The sequence below is a fragment of the Anabrus simplex genome, chromosome 2 (genome assembly GCF_040414725.1).
Source record: "Anabrus simplex isolate iqAnaSimp1 chromosome 2, ASM4041472v1, whole genome shotgun sequence".
Classification (NCBI taxonomy): domain Eukaryota; kingdom Metazoa; phylum Arthropoda; class Insecta; order Orthoptera; family Tettigoniidae; genus Anabrus; species Anabrus simplex.
In genome coordinates, this window is record NC_090266.1 from 741,954,773 (window position 1) to 741,970,544 (window position 15,772).

The following is a 15,772-nucleotide window of genomic DNA, read 5'->3' on the forward strand; positions in this document are numbered from 1 at the left end:
AACTACGCTTGAGAAGGGAAGGGGAAGGAACAGGAGGGGGAAGAACCAATGTCGAAACAGAAAATAACATACCAATAAGATACACTCACATCATAATGCAGGCGCACTTGAGTGTCTGTAAGCGTCTTTGAGTCTTAGAGAATAATTCGATGATAATTTCTTGTTATACTATTTTTTAAATAACTAATGAAACACACGTCTGTGACAATAGGCCTACTTAGTAATTCATATAGTAACCGTACAAACCAGAGAAGTAATAGGAAACTCATCCACGACTCCTATTAGAAAACATTTACATGTTCAAATTACTGCAATCTTTTAACACTTTTAGACCAAAACTGTGTTGACATAGACAAAATATAAGAAAATAATTAGTTTGGAAACCCTAAAGACAATTACCCCAACAATGGAAATAACTGACAATGATACACATGAAGGAAACATAAACGAAGCTACCCAGGCAATAGAATGGATGTTTAAGTCAGAAATCATGGGGGTCGAAGAACTGACAACAAAATATAAACGTTGGTTCGACTGGGAATACTATAATATTCGAAGTGATACTCTTTTAGCACTCCAAGAAGTGAGATATTCGCACAACGAAAGAGCTTTGCACATCTAAGTGCAAGAAGGAAGAGTATATAGAAAAAGTAGAAGAAAAAAGAAGGGATCGTATAGAAGCAGAAGGTAAGAGACTATTAGAAGAAGCAAGACTAGAGCTTACATAGCTCTGAAGCCACGTAATCTTCATTTTCCTCATGACGTTGCCGTGGAAGATTCGAAAGGACACTTCAGGCGAGTGCTGAATAAGGACAATCTATCAGCAATTAATGTAGATACCATCAGAAGGGAAGAGCTAGAAGTCTTTCAGCCCTTCACGGAGGAGGAAGTAAAAAAGGTAATAAAGGACCTCAAGAACAACAAAGCAACGGGGAGAGCATATAAAGGCTACGACTGATGTACTGCTATAAACTTGGACTTCGTTCTTCAAGAAATGCTTTTTTTCTTTTTCTTCTTTTTTGCTAGTTGCTTTACGTCGCACCGATACAGATAGGTCTTATGGCGACGGTGGGACCGGAAGGGGCTAAGAGTGGGAAGGAAGCAGCCGTGGCCTTAAGTAAGGTACAGCCCCAGCATTTGCCTGGTGTGAAAATGGGAAACCACGGAAAGCCATCTTCAGGGCTGCCGACAGTGGGGTTCGAACCTACTATCTCCCGAATACTGGATACTGGCCGCACTTAAGCGACTGCAGCTATCGAGCTCGGTTTCAAGAAATGCAGAGAAATACATTAAATCACTGAAAATTGGAGACATTCGGTAATGAGGATTATGTATAAAGGAAAGGGGGAAAAAACAGCTGCCTAGATACTGTACCGGTTACGACCTGTACATAAGTATTTTTTGAGCATAAGTTACGTCTATTTACCACGCGTAATGTTCCGAGCGCGCCTGGTTTGTTTACCAGCAGCGAGGACCAGCTAGGGAGTGTATGACGACTGTGAGCTGTGACGTAGCCACAGGGTCTAGCTAGACCGCCCGCTCGTCTCAACACGTGTTACCAGCCTTGACTGGTATTTTCTGGATTCCACGTCACTTGTTCTAGAGAGATCGATGGAGAAAATTTTGAAATGTCTATAATAATGATGCTACCGAATCGAGCGATATGTCATCTTATTTGGGATCACCTAAACGTCCCAATGCTCGAGTTTCAAGCAAATCCATCGAGGGATTCGGGAGATATTCAATCAAACCGTATTATGACGTAGACATCCCGGATTGAATAAAAGGAGGACTTACTGTAGCCTATTCAGACAGTCTCAGCTGAGTAGTCAGCGGGGACACTCTTGCTGCTACTATCATCGTGGAACTCTGTCATTATACAAGTGTGGGAAGACGATTCTTCCAAGTACTATAAAGTGGACTCATAAGACTTCGAGTGTTGTAGGAATTTTTCTAAGTGTTCGTGAAATGGACTTGTATCATTTACATGGGTTCGAGACCAGAATTCTTCTAAGTGTTAATTAAATGGACTTGTATTATTTACGTGCCTTCGAGACTGAAACTTTTCTAAGTGTTCACTAAATGGACTTGTATTATTTACGCGTCTTCGAAGCTGGAATTTTTCTAAGTGTTCACTGAATGGACTTGTATTATTTTCAAGTGTTCGAGACCAGAACTTTTCTACGTGATCATTGAATGGACTTGTATTATTTACGAGTATTCGAGATTGGAATTTTTCTAAGTGTTCATGAAATGGACTCGTATTATTTACGTGGAATATTTGCGACTGTTGAGGAACTCATCCTTCTAATAGACAGTGATTGATTAACATTGCTAGTGATGAACTTTAACTTTCCAACGGCTTTAAACGAAGTTAGGATTTCACTTACATTTACTCAAAGACTTGTACATTTGCCAGTGTTGGTTTAAAAGACTTATAAATTTCGTCAGTGAATTTATTTATGTGGAAGGACTTGTGTTTTCGTCAGTGGTCACTCAAAGACTTTATGAATTTCACCAGTGATTAACTTTAAATATATGCAAACTTCCAAGTGGATGGACTTGTGTTTTCAATCGAGTTTAGGCAAAGACTTGCACCTTCGCCAGTAATGAACTTTGAGTTTAACTATAATTTCACAAGAAGGGACTTGTATTTTTCGTTGCCAAAAGTTATTCAGGGACGAGGATTTTCCTAGTGATGAACTCTAAATTATTAATACCACTCATATCGTTTTAGGAGTGTTGGAACTCTTGATGTACAATTATCAAGAACTCTGCTTACAAGTTGACCATCCAAGGTTTTCATGGACTCAGTGCTACTAGTGACCTTGGGAACATCAATCCTCTCAGTCTCATTGGGCTGAGGTTGTACATGACTATCTACAACATCGCCTGGATCACCGGGGTTCAACCCAGGCCTCAGAGTTCGAGACATCTCTACTTGCCGTCAATCCAGACAGTCCAGCTGCCTCTTTCTGGAGTATCTGGAGTCCCTGGAATCCCTGGAGTCTTCTGGAACGTGCTTCAACCAGCTTGGCTTGGTGAGCTGGAGAACCCGAGCCATGCAATTGGAATACGAGGAAGACAATCCATTTCTACTTAGAGGTGATGTGCAAATTCATGACTTATTTGAATAAGCTTTTGTGCAATCAGAGTCAAAGTTTTTCTGTAGATAGGACCCTACCTCCTGTACGGAGCCCTAGCTACAATTAATCCAGTTTTTCGCCCTGAGAACTATAGTCATGCTACTTTAAAATTTAATCTGAGAGTCGGGCTCTTTTACTGGTACAATACATACCATGGGATTGCAGTAGAAAGCAACGTTTTTAAACTTTTTATAAGACTACTGACAGCGAGCTTGCTGTAGCGTTAACGGACTATCAATTCGCATTCAGACAAGGACGATCCATAATGAACGCTATGCGAAATTTAACTGATTATATTGAGGATAATCTAAGAATCCCTAATGGAGAACTTTATACGATCTTAGTGGACTACAGCAATGTGTTTGACCTGCTCGACAGGAAATCTGCTGGGAAAACTGAAAGTTGTAGGCTAATAGGACGCACTAACCCATTAATGAATATCATCAAGACTATCGTTGCTTATAATCACGCAACAAATAATGACAATATATCTCTCACAAAACCATATATACAGGTTTATTATTTTAAAAACAAAAACCAACCCCCTGTATTAACAGGCTGCAATGAATGACAAGGTGATACGGATCACGGACTTTACAAAGGAATAAACATAGAAACATAATTTTCAAAGTTCTTATCAGTAACGACATTGACATCGGCATTATGCGCTGAATATATGGTGCCTCAGGAGCCTAATGGAACCTCGGAGGACTACCGTTTAACCATTTCGTGAATGCTCTCCATGAGTAGCTGGAAACGCTTCCATGTGTCAGCGACGTGTCGAGGTATGGTGCCGCGTGCTCCGACCATTACTCCTAGTACTTCAGTCTCTCGGAGATTGTATTGTGACTTGTAATAGGGGATTGTGGGTTTGTAAATCTCTTGTTTTTCTAGGTTTACCTCTTCTGGTTGGTCTAAGTGGTGTAAGAACCGTACAGTTGGGTACATGCTGAAGCTTTTTCGGCTGTGTTCTCTGAAGGCTATCATGTCAATACGACGAGAACCGCTCTTCATGGCCAATCCGTGAACTTCTTCGTGGACATTAATGGTCTTCTTCCTCAGATGAACACTGTATTACAGGATGACCTATTGAGCTCCACATTATTCAATGTAGCAGTCTCAGACTTACAGGGAAAACAAAGGACGAGGGCGATAAAATAAAATATACATCTACGCAGATGCCATGGTACTGGCATACCAAACATCCGGTGAACTACAGACTACATTCAACATGCTAGTAATATGGGCACAGGATAACAAATTCATAATTAATCAGCAGAAAACGGTGAAGATTATTTTCCCCAAAGGAGGAAGGACAGCGTTGAAAGATAGTACCTACTACGAGAATGGAGAGCCTCTACAACTCGCACGCAGCTTTAAATATCTAGGTATCTCGCTGGAAATATCACGAACTAGCTACGCAAGGCACGTCAAGTGTAGGTTGGCAGCGGCGGTAATAGCCATGAACGACATCACGCAATAGTAAATCCATTACTCCACATAGGGTTGGCGCCAGGAAGGAATTCGGACGTAAAATTGGGCCACACCCTCATTAAGTGCTGGTCCCAATGAATTGGCAAGCAAGGTCAGGAAGAAGTCTGGTAACGAATGAAGTCAACATCTGTATCTTTTGGGATGGTGGAGGTGGTGAAGCTCATGTGTGTGTCAGTAGAAAACTCGTCTTCATGACTATGTAATGCGGGGTTTTGGGAAGTTACCGATGGCATTATACAGTGTTCGAGAAGCCTATGTATCGTTTGAAATGACTGGAATGCCGAATTAATTCGTTTCGAATTAGGCTACGTGAGGAAGAAATATAATAAACAGGATGTTTCCGAAATAAGTACAGTATTATTGAACGATGATGGGTTGGATCTGGGAAAACCGCCATAAAGCGTAGGAACACGGTATTCCTGGTTAGCCATTGTTATGCTACATGACGCCAATGTTATAATTGCGTAACCGGACGGATAAGCTGTCGGTGGTGTAGGAGCATCGGACAGCGGGAAGCAAAAGAGGACAGCAGTACAGGGTCATTTATAAGAACTGTCGTGGAATGATGTCCTATGCACAGGATGTCTGCAATAAAGCAGAGAATATTGCAGGATTGTATGTGCATTTAATGGAGAATATATCGCAGGAGGTGTTCAAGATGTCCATAATTGATTTGATAACATAATTGCACTCGTCGGACCACGGATTGTTGGATATTCAAGAACATGTAATGTGCAAAATAATGGATCTTACCTACAGCAACAACAATTCTTGTTACTATGTCTTCCAGAAAGTGCACGGGGTTTCTATACAACAAGGTCTTCGCGTGTACCCGCAACTAAAACTCGAGTGGCGTGAAATCCGGTGACCATGCTGGCCAATGAACCGAGCAAATGCCACACCATGTTGGAACCACATTCATTTCGTGATATTAAAGGAAACATCTACAAGAAACCCTGGAAAAGTCATGGATTATCAGCGACACCATGTTCTTATGCTTACAATTATCTCCTAGACCCAAACCTTCGCCTGTTACAATTTCCTGATGGATTCAGCATTCTTACATCTGTCTCTTAGAATAGGCCAACTCTCCAAAAACCGTATAAGTAGTAGTTGGAATGACGTACAGCAAATAACATTATAGCATAGGCCAAAAATGTAGCTTCATATGAAGTTCCAGTCTCATTTATGGCTATGGCCGTATTTGATGAGATATGGGTGGTACAGAGCAATGACATTCGGAGCACAAGTGCGTCTGGTTGTTATGCAATAGCACTCTCTGGCCCAGTGAGGGAAGCAATGGCAAACTGCCTCACTTTTCATCCTGCCTTGTACGGTCCATTATACCGTCGCTTTACACTAACTGCATGACCATTAGTGCTGCTATTTGAGAATGCAACCAGCCTCCGAGATGAAGAATTAACCGGCAGGTCTAACCTACCATCAATCAAAAATACGGTAGTTATATCTGAAACTCTAAAACTCACTAGATTATGTAATTACGTTTCATCTGTTGGATATTTGATTTAAGATGTCTGTGCTTAATTTCACATTTGATAGGAACTTTTGCAACTTAACGTGTATTTAACGATATCATTCCACTTTATATCCTTATAAACGTCAGCATTTCAGGTTAATCGGCGGCATTCTTTACAATAGCAAGGCTAAAGGATAAATATGTGCTTTAGCTTGTAAACATTCTACGACTCCTTTGAACTTTGTCAGCACGTATCGCGCTATACACGCTGATAATTTTGCCTCGAGACAGCCTACCACAGGAGTCCGCAACATCAGTATTTATAAGCGACACAATAATATCCCAATGCCCTCAACTAAATGATGACAGGCCGGATGTGTAGCACACTTCGTTAGACGCTCGTCCATTGTTACCAAGATTTCAGAATTGAATTCTGACATATGCTAACGGTGTTTGAGGGTGTTCGAATGCTAGAATTTCCAGCACCCAAGGTACCCTTTCCAGGTGTGGATATGCAGCGAAGTAAGTTTGGGGCCTGACTTTTGCAACCAAGGCTACGAATGGAATACTAACACGGTCGATTGGAATATAAGAGTGCTTAAATGTGAAAAAATAGTATATTTGTAGATTTATTGGCACTTTAGAAACCTGTTTACACAGAAGAAATCAGGCACTTCGGCATTCCTTAAACCCTATACCATGAGAAGAAACAATTAGCTAAGATTATTATTATTATTATTATTATTATTATTATTATTATTATTATTATTATTATTATTATTATTATTGGTTCATGGTTTGGGTTACTGTAGTCACGTCCTAGTTCATAAACCATGGGAAACGGCTGAGTGGCCTAATAAGTGGTCCTGACAGTCGGTATGCATGTTGCTACGGAATGAGAGTGGGCATCTCGGACATATTCGGATTCATGGCCTTCCTTGTGCTCAGGCGCCTAAGACTATACAATCAACCGGTGGTCCCTAACCGGTTAGAAGAGAGGTCGACACTTGGACTATGTGTAAGTAAGGTAGCATCCTGTTTCATGAATTTCCCGAGCTCAGAACATTTTAAGCAAGCCTCGGACCTATGGGAGTAACGGAGTCCCACTCCCATTTGACAGGCGGAATCCTTGGAAACAACTTGGCGAACAAAATGGAATTCGATGAGAAGCTATCCATATTAATGGGGGTTATAGAAGAAAGAAAGTAGAAGTGGCTGAGTCAGCAAAGAGGATGCATCTGGATGTGCTAGAAGTAAGTGATATTCGGGTAAGGGGACATAATGAGGAAGATATAGGAGATAATAAAGTGTACTTGACGGGTGTTAAAAAGGGAAGGCTAGAATATGGGGTAGGGCTGGTTATCAGGAATACCATTGCACGCAACATAGTTTCTGTTAGGTATGGTAATGAGCGAATGATGTAGGTAAATCTGGCGGTTGGAGGAATTAGGATGAGAATTGTCTCAGTGTATTCACCATGTGAGGGTGCAGATGAGGATGAAGTTGACAAGTTTTATGGAGCATTGAGTGACATCGTAGTCAGGGTCAACAGCAAGGGTAGGACAGTGCTAATGGGTGATTTCAATGCGTGTGTTGGAAATAGAACTGATGGGCACGAAAGGGTGATTGGTAAATGTGGGGAAGATCTGGAAGCTAATACGAATGGGAAGCGTTTTCTGGACCTCTGTGCTACTGTGCTTTTAGCAGTTACGAATACATTCTTCAAGCATAAGGCTATTCACCGCTACACATGGGAGGGTAGGGGTACCAGATCCATAATAGACTATATACAGTATTAACCGACTTCGAATTCCGAAAATCTGTTAAAAATGTTAGGTTTTCCGCGTATTTTTCGGTGATACAAAAAACAAACTGATCTGCAGTGAACAAAGTATCTCTAGGCCTAGGATAGAGAAAGTGAAATCTGTCTTGCAAACGAATAAGGATAGAACATCTCCAGTACGAGGAAATTAGACATACCTACATGGATATGATTAGCGAGAAGTTCCGAACAGTGGACAGTAAACAGGTTCAGGATATAGAAATAGAATGAGAGGCATACAGGGATGCTGTAGTAGAAACAAAAAGGGAATGTCTAGGAACAACTGTGTGTAAAGATGGGGAAAGGCTAACATCTTGGAGGAATGACGAATTGAGAGCAGCTTGTAAACGTAAAAAGAAGGCTTATCAGATATGGCTCCAAACAAGGGCTGATGCTGACAGGGAATTATGCGTAGATGAAAGAAACAGAGCGAAACAAATTTTTGTTGAATCCAAGAATAAGTCGTGGGAAGATTTTGGTAATAACCTGGAAAGGCTAGGTCAATCAGCAGGGAAACATTTTCTGGACAGTAATAAAAAATCTTAGGAAGGGATGGAAAAAGGAACTGAACAGTGTGTTGGGTAATTCAGGTGAACTCATAATAGATCTCAGGGAATCACTGGACAGTTGGAGGGAATATTTTGAAAATCATCTCAACGTAAAAAGAAATCTTCCGGGTGGTGTCACGAACAACCAAGCTCATGGGGAGGAGAAAAATGATGTTGGTGAAATTACGCTTGAGGATGTAGAAAAGGTGGTGAATAAACTCCATTATCATAAAGGAGTAAGAATAGATGAATTAGACCTGACTTGGTGAAGTATAGTGGAATGCAGGGATGAAATTGCTTCATAGAGTAATACGATCAGCATGGAGTGTTGGTAAGGTACCTTCAGACTGGACAAAAACAGTAACTGCACCTATCTATGAGCAGGAGAACAGGAAGGATTGCAACAACTGTCGAGGTATCTCATTGATTAGAATATCAGGCAAAGTATTCTCAGGTACCTTGGAGGGGGGTGGGGAGGGGGAAATCAGTGGTCGAGAGGAGGTTGGATGAAAACCAGTGTGGTTTCAGACCACAGATGGGCTGTCAGGATCGGATTTTCAGTATGCGGCGGGTAATTGAAAAACGCTACGAGAGGAATAGACCATTATGATTTACGTATGTTATCTAGAGAAAGCATATGACAGGGTACCGAGGGAAAAGATGTTCGCCATACTGGAGGACTGTGGGATTAAGTGTAGACTATTAAAATCAATCAAAGGCATTTATGTTGACAATTGGGCTGCAGTGAGGATTGATGGTAGAATGAGTTCTTGGTTCAGGGTACTTACAGGAGTTAGACAAGGCTGTAATCTTTCACCTTTGCTGTTCGTAGTTTACATGCATCATCTGCTAAAAGGTATAAAGTGGCAGGGAGGGATTCAGTTAGGTGGAAATGTAGTAAGCAGTCTGGCCTATGCTGACGATATGGACTTAACGGCAGATTGTGCCGAAAGCCCGCAGGCTGAAATCTTGGAACTTGAAAATGGGTGCAATGATCATCATCTTGTACTAATTCAACACAACGTAGGTATTTTCAGGTTTTTAGATAAACAATTTTTATTGTAGATATTCTTAGTTACGCTGTATCCATCTTGTATATAATCAGTCTGATTAACCTGTTGTCATCCATTCTATATAAATGTCCAAAAGAATATCAATCTCCTATAATATTTCTGTTATGTTCTCTATATTCCGTTATTTCATCATTATTTCTTGATTTTCAGAGTTCTGTAGCTCTTAGCGGACAGAGTATTTTCCGTATAATTCTTTTTTTCTAGTATTAACTTATTCAGACAGTAATTCAGTACTAGACATTCACTCGCGTAAAGTAATTCTTGTGTGACTAGTGTTGTATGTAGTATTTTGAGGTTTCGAGATAAACACTTTTTGTTGTAGATATTCCTTGTTATACGGTATACTCTTTTCATCTATTATTATTATTATTATTATTATTATTATTATTATTATTATTATTATTATTATTTATTTCCTTCTCTCTCTCTCTCTCTCTCTCTTAATCAATTTACCCTCCAGGGTTGGTTCTTCCCTCGGACCCAACTCTATCACCTCAAGGGCAGTATCCTGGAACGTGGGACTTTGGGTCAGAGGATACAACTGGAGAGGGTGACCTGTACCTCGATCAGGTGTCCTCACCTGCTATGCTGAATAGCTTTGAGGGGGCTGGAAAAATTGGAAGGGATAAACAAGTAAACTCTCAGGAAGCGGCAGTTGCCTTAAGTTAGGTACCATCCCGGCATTTGCCAGGAGGAGAAGTGGGAAACCACGGAAAACCACTTAGAGGATGGCTGAGGTGGGAATCGAACGCCACTATACTGAGTTGACCTCCCGAGGCTGAGTGGACCCCGTTCCAGCCCTCGTAAAACTTTTCAAATTTGTTGGCAGAACCGGGAATCGAACCCGGGCCTCCGTGGGTGGCAGCTAATCTCACTAACCACCATACCACAGAGACGGCTTATTATTATTATTATTATTATTATTATTATTATTATTATTATTATTATTATTATCCTGCACCTCGGCATAATAACGAGTGTAGTGTCTTTCGGTTCAGAGGATCACGGGTTTGATTCCTGGATGGTGAGGAATTTTTAACTGTGTATGGTTAATTCCTCTACTTCGAGGACTTGATGGTTTTTTGTTCCAATACATTCCTCTTCATATATACAATACACATCACACGACAGAAACATACAACGGAGAATACATTCCCCTACATAGGATTGGCGTCAGGAAGGGTATCTGGCCATAAAACAGGTTCAGATCCACATGTGGTCCAAGTGTACGTTCAGTTCACACCAACGACCCCATCAGGGTGTGGGGAAAGCGGTGTAAAAAGAGTAATGTTATTTCTTTAACTTCCATTGAATGGCCACATTTTAAGAACCACTACGATGTCGGAACTTTTCCCAAAGTAATTCTCTACTTTCTAGGCGCCAACGATTTGAAGTCGTCGGAATCCCTCAAAAGCTTCGACCACAACCAGGGTGGAACCCGCTATCTTGCGAACAGATGAACAACGACTCTTCGACTGAGTTACTAAGGTTAATTTTTATTATTATTGTTATTATTATTGTTGTTGTTATTATTTACAGTGGTTCCGTTGCTCACAGAGTAATAGGAAGCACTTGGGTTGAATGATTGGACAGGGGATTACTTAGAGTAGGCCCTCTCAGGGCGCATTCGCCTGGTGCATGCACTGTGCACGGTGCAAAAGACGACTTCGCTTGGTTGACCAGAGTGCAGACCCCCACTCCTCGATTTGGAGCAATAGCGCTGTCTCTCTCTTTCCTCACGTCTGCCTCGCTCGCTCCCCCTGTCTCCCTCTTCCTCACTTGCTTCGTAGCGCTCCAAATCCGAGCCGAGTTGAGCCGAGTTGAGCCGAGTTGAGCCAAGCTTAGCCGAGTAGCCCAGAGACGAAGCGTTGGTCCGAGCCGAGCCGAGCGGGACCGATGCACTGTGGACTGGAACTCTGCACCGCTGTTTGCGCGCGTGAGATTTTGGGCGTTTGAGAGGCCCTGACTTAGAGCAAACAATTACAGTACTTTAACAAAAATTGGAAAGTTTATTTCCTTCTTTTCTTAAAATTCAGAGAAAGTAATTTCATGACATAACAAGAAACAGTTGAAATATTATTTGGGGATTTTCACATTACCAACGAGCTCGTCAGCTCCAACAATGCATTGGACTTAGAAGTCCTTAACCAGCTACAAAATAATTGAGAGAAACTCTCGGTCGTTTACTTGCATATGAAAAAGCATTATATTGCTCCTGACAGGTACAATATTATGAAAGAACATAGTTGTTCCGAACCAGGTATAATAAAATTCAGGAGTCTCAGTTCCTAAATTCAATAGAGGGTAGCCTCAATCAAGCAATCAGTTGCTGTTTACAATCTCAATTACACTCGGTAACCTCTAGGGTTATTCCACTTCACAATGTTCACACGCCGATTGCCCCATCGTGGGCTTATCTATTGCAAAGTTTCACAGTCAGTTTAAGTACTGTTCCTAAAGGGAACCTAAACGTATACACGGTTACCCGAAGAGCCATAAGGAATTCAGCTATAAACGAAACGGTTCCCACGAAAAAAACAGGTAACGGCAAAACATACCCCATTTGGTTTACAGGTAGCATAATTCGAAAATTGAAAGAAAAAGGATATTACAGAAAGCGGAAGCACATTACGGACCATTATGGTAGTCAATATAAAATTCTGAGAGCTCAAATTAAGTCTGAAATTAAGTCCGCACACAGAAGATACATTGAGACAGTGGAACAAGGTATCAACAATGACGCTAGATCGTTCTGGACATACGTTAAAAATAGGAGAAAGAATAGTAGGGATTGCGACACTTATAAATATGAAAATAACTTACTGGATACCAAGGATGAAATTGTAGAAGTTTTTGCGGACTACTTCCAATCAGTATATTCCCCGCATAAGGCACAATATCGCATACCTAACGATCCATCTTTCACTCACGATACATTGCATATTAAAAACTTCGCTAAAGAAGAGGTTGAAGTAGCACTTAAAAAGCTAAAACCTAAAGCGTTTGCTGGACCAGACCAAGTACCACCGTATGTGATAAAAGGTTGTTCAGATGTTCTTAAGCATCCACTTCTATTTATTTATAATTTGACTATTAAAACATCCATATTTCCATCCGTCTGGAAGTTATCACGAGTGTGCCCCATACTTAAATCAGGGGATCCCACACTAATAAACAACTACCGGCCCATTTATATTTTATCCGCGATAGCAAAAGTTTTCGAATTTATGTTATGTAATCGACTAACAACATATTTAAGACCTCTTATATAAGACAAACAACATGGTTTCCTTTCACGACGTTCCACAGTCACAAACTTGGTTAACTTCACTCAGCGAGTGTCCACAGAACTTGACACAGGCGGACAAATGGACGTAGTATTTACAGATTTCGCAAAAGCATTCGATAAAATTAATCACGATGCCCTGCTAAGTAAGTTAAACCTGTTCGGTTTCTCGAAACAAATGTTGCATTTTTCAGTTCCTATCTGGGTGGTAGGAAGCAGTTCGTTTCTTTCCAGAGACATTCTTCTCGGGAATACCCTGTAAATTCAGGAATAATTCAGGGGTCAAATTTAGGCCCTTTAGTTTTTCTCGCATTCATCAATGACTTGCCTGAACAAGTGAAATATTCGAGCTGTCTGCTATACGCAGACGATTTCAAAGTGTTCAAAGCCATTGAAAACGTAAACGACTGTAAACAGCTTCAGCTAGACTTGAAAAGTTTATCGGAGTGGGCGACTGAAAATAAACTGTACTTAAATGCAGAAAAATGTGTATCGATGTCGTTCACCAGAAGGAAAACTCCCTTCCACTACACTTACAAGCTAGGTGGCAGTGATTTGCGATCGGTTTGCGAGATGAAAGACCTTGGGGTTTTATTCGACCACGAGCTTACATTCAATTCACATATACTGAAAATGTTAGCTGAGTGGTACAAGACCCTAGGATTCATTATCAGGAATATAAAACCATTCAAAAACACACAAACATGCATCCATCTGTTCAATACCATAGTAAGACCAAAAGTAGAATATGCCAGCATTGTTTGGAGCCCTAGGTGTCAATCACATGTCTATCAGATTGAAAAAATACAAAAAAGATTTTTAAAATACTTACAATATAAAAAACTGGCTGCTATCCCCGTATGGTACCCTAAAGTGATATCCTTTTAAATTTCGGAGTGCAGAGCTTAGAAATTCGGAGACGGAAGCATGCAGTAAAATTTCTTTATAAAGCTGTAAACTATGCTATTGATAATCCTGAATTACTGTCTCTCCTAAATTTCCATGTACCTCACTTCAATTCCAGAAATAACATAACATTTTAAATGGAAAAACCAGGACGTGTGCTCATGATAACTCGCCGGTAAACAGGATCTGTAGTATCTTCAACAGTACCATTCGTAAAAATAATGGCCTTCACTTCAGTCTGCCATTGCGTGAGTTTGTAACTGAACTTCATCGCGCAATTGTATGAAGTCCTAAAAATAGGGGAAATTGTAAGGTGAAGTCCTATAATATTATGTTTGTACGTGTATTGCTTCATGTATTTTGTCATTTTACTTTGTCGTGTGTTGTTCCATCATATTAACATAAGGTTCTTTAGTTTTTAGAAAAATACTTTAATATTTTATATCAATATTATAGGAGATTAGATAAAATTGTAGAATATAGTTTAGATATAGGTATCGCCATGTTAATTGTAGATTATCTGACGTAGTTGCCACTGTAATTGGGACACTAAGTCCTGTAGTGTGCAATAAATAAATAAATAAATAAATAAATAAATAAATAAATAAATAAATAAATAAATAAATAAATAAATAAATAAATAAATAAATATACAGGGGCATAATTACCCATACTACAAGGCCTAAAGAATAAGAAGAAAAGGTTACACAAAACAGGCGATTAACAAAAGGCAAGGAGACGAAACACCAGTACTCCTTAACGAACAATCGGGAAGAGACAAAAGCCTATATGGGCTTAAGGCCCAGTGATAAACGGGCTAATACCACACTAAAAAGGGTGATTAAGGGAAGAAAATTTAAAACCCGAGACAAGATTTCCAAAATTTTGAGTTTGAAAACTTAAGTCACCCGGCTGAAAAGTAGAAGGCTCCCTTACATTAAATATTTTCTCAGTAGGGAATATAAATATAGTCCGAAAACTGTGCAGAATGTCGTACATTTCGGCCCAAAAATAAAAGATTTCTGATTCGATATTAATAACCCTGCTGAAACCTTCCCCTCGAAATACCCGCCGGCACAATCACATGTTTAGGTAAATTCTCAATAACCGGAGCAAATAGCAGAAGTCGGCACTAAAGTGCTCTCCTTAAATAGCTCCTTAGGGGAAAGTTCCAGATAAAATTAATATCCAGGGCGCTGATAGGCTAAATTTCCAGCTGCCCCACCCCGCTTGGGCTGGGTTTGATTGGCCAGAGAACGTAGTAACAAGTAGATTACATTACAGGAGGAACCAGGTGAAGTGTTAACAACATCGGTACATTTAAAAAAAAGATCATAAAAAGGTTTACCAACTTCAACAACAAAATATCTTCAGCAATTAACTTGTGTTTAGTCCACTAGAGGTCGCTAGAAAATAGATGGCAAAGCCATCTAGCCATGGGAGAAGAAGGTTTTGGGAAGCTTTAAAAGTTCATGTTCATTGACATAGATAGCCATACAGAAGGTGCGCAGTTTAAACAGGCGGGGAAGGTGTATCCCTGGTATAATAATAATAATAATAATAATAATAATAATAATAATAATAATAATAATAAATACGACGACTGTACACTTGGCTCGACTTCAGACAAGACCGATAACTTGCCCAATCAACTCACGTGACCACACAACACAACACAACACAACACAACACAACACAACACAACACAACACAACACAACACGATAACAACAACAAAAACCAACAACACACTGACATTTCCTGTTTAAGGTGAGCCTGCTTTTATATACCTGTGATGAAGTTCGTGCATCTTCTAGACTTCTGCATTTGGAAGAAAACAACCGCTCGAGCATTGCCCACTTCGTGCCGCTGCTCGACGGCTGGGAAAAGCCCACGCTGCGATAAGGCTGTGGCCGTCTAAAGGACCATGTGGCCGGCCTTCCTTCACCTCTCGGTGATCAGTGGAACTGTCGAGCACTGCCGGGCGCTCGAGCGTAATCGTAATCCCGGTCGGTGACAGT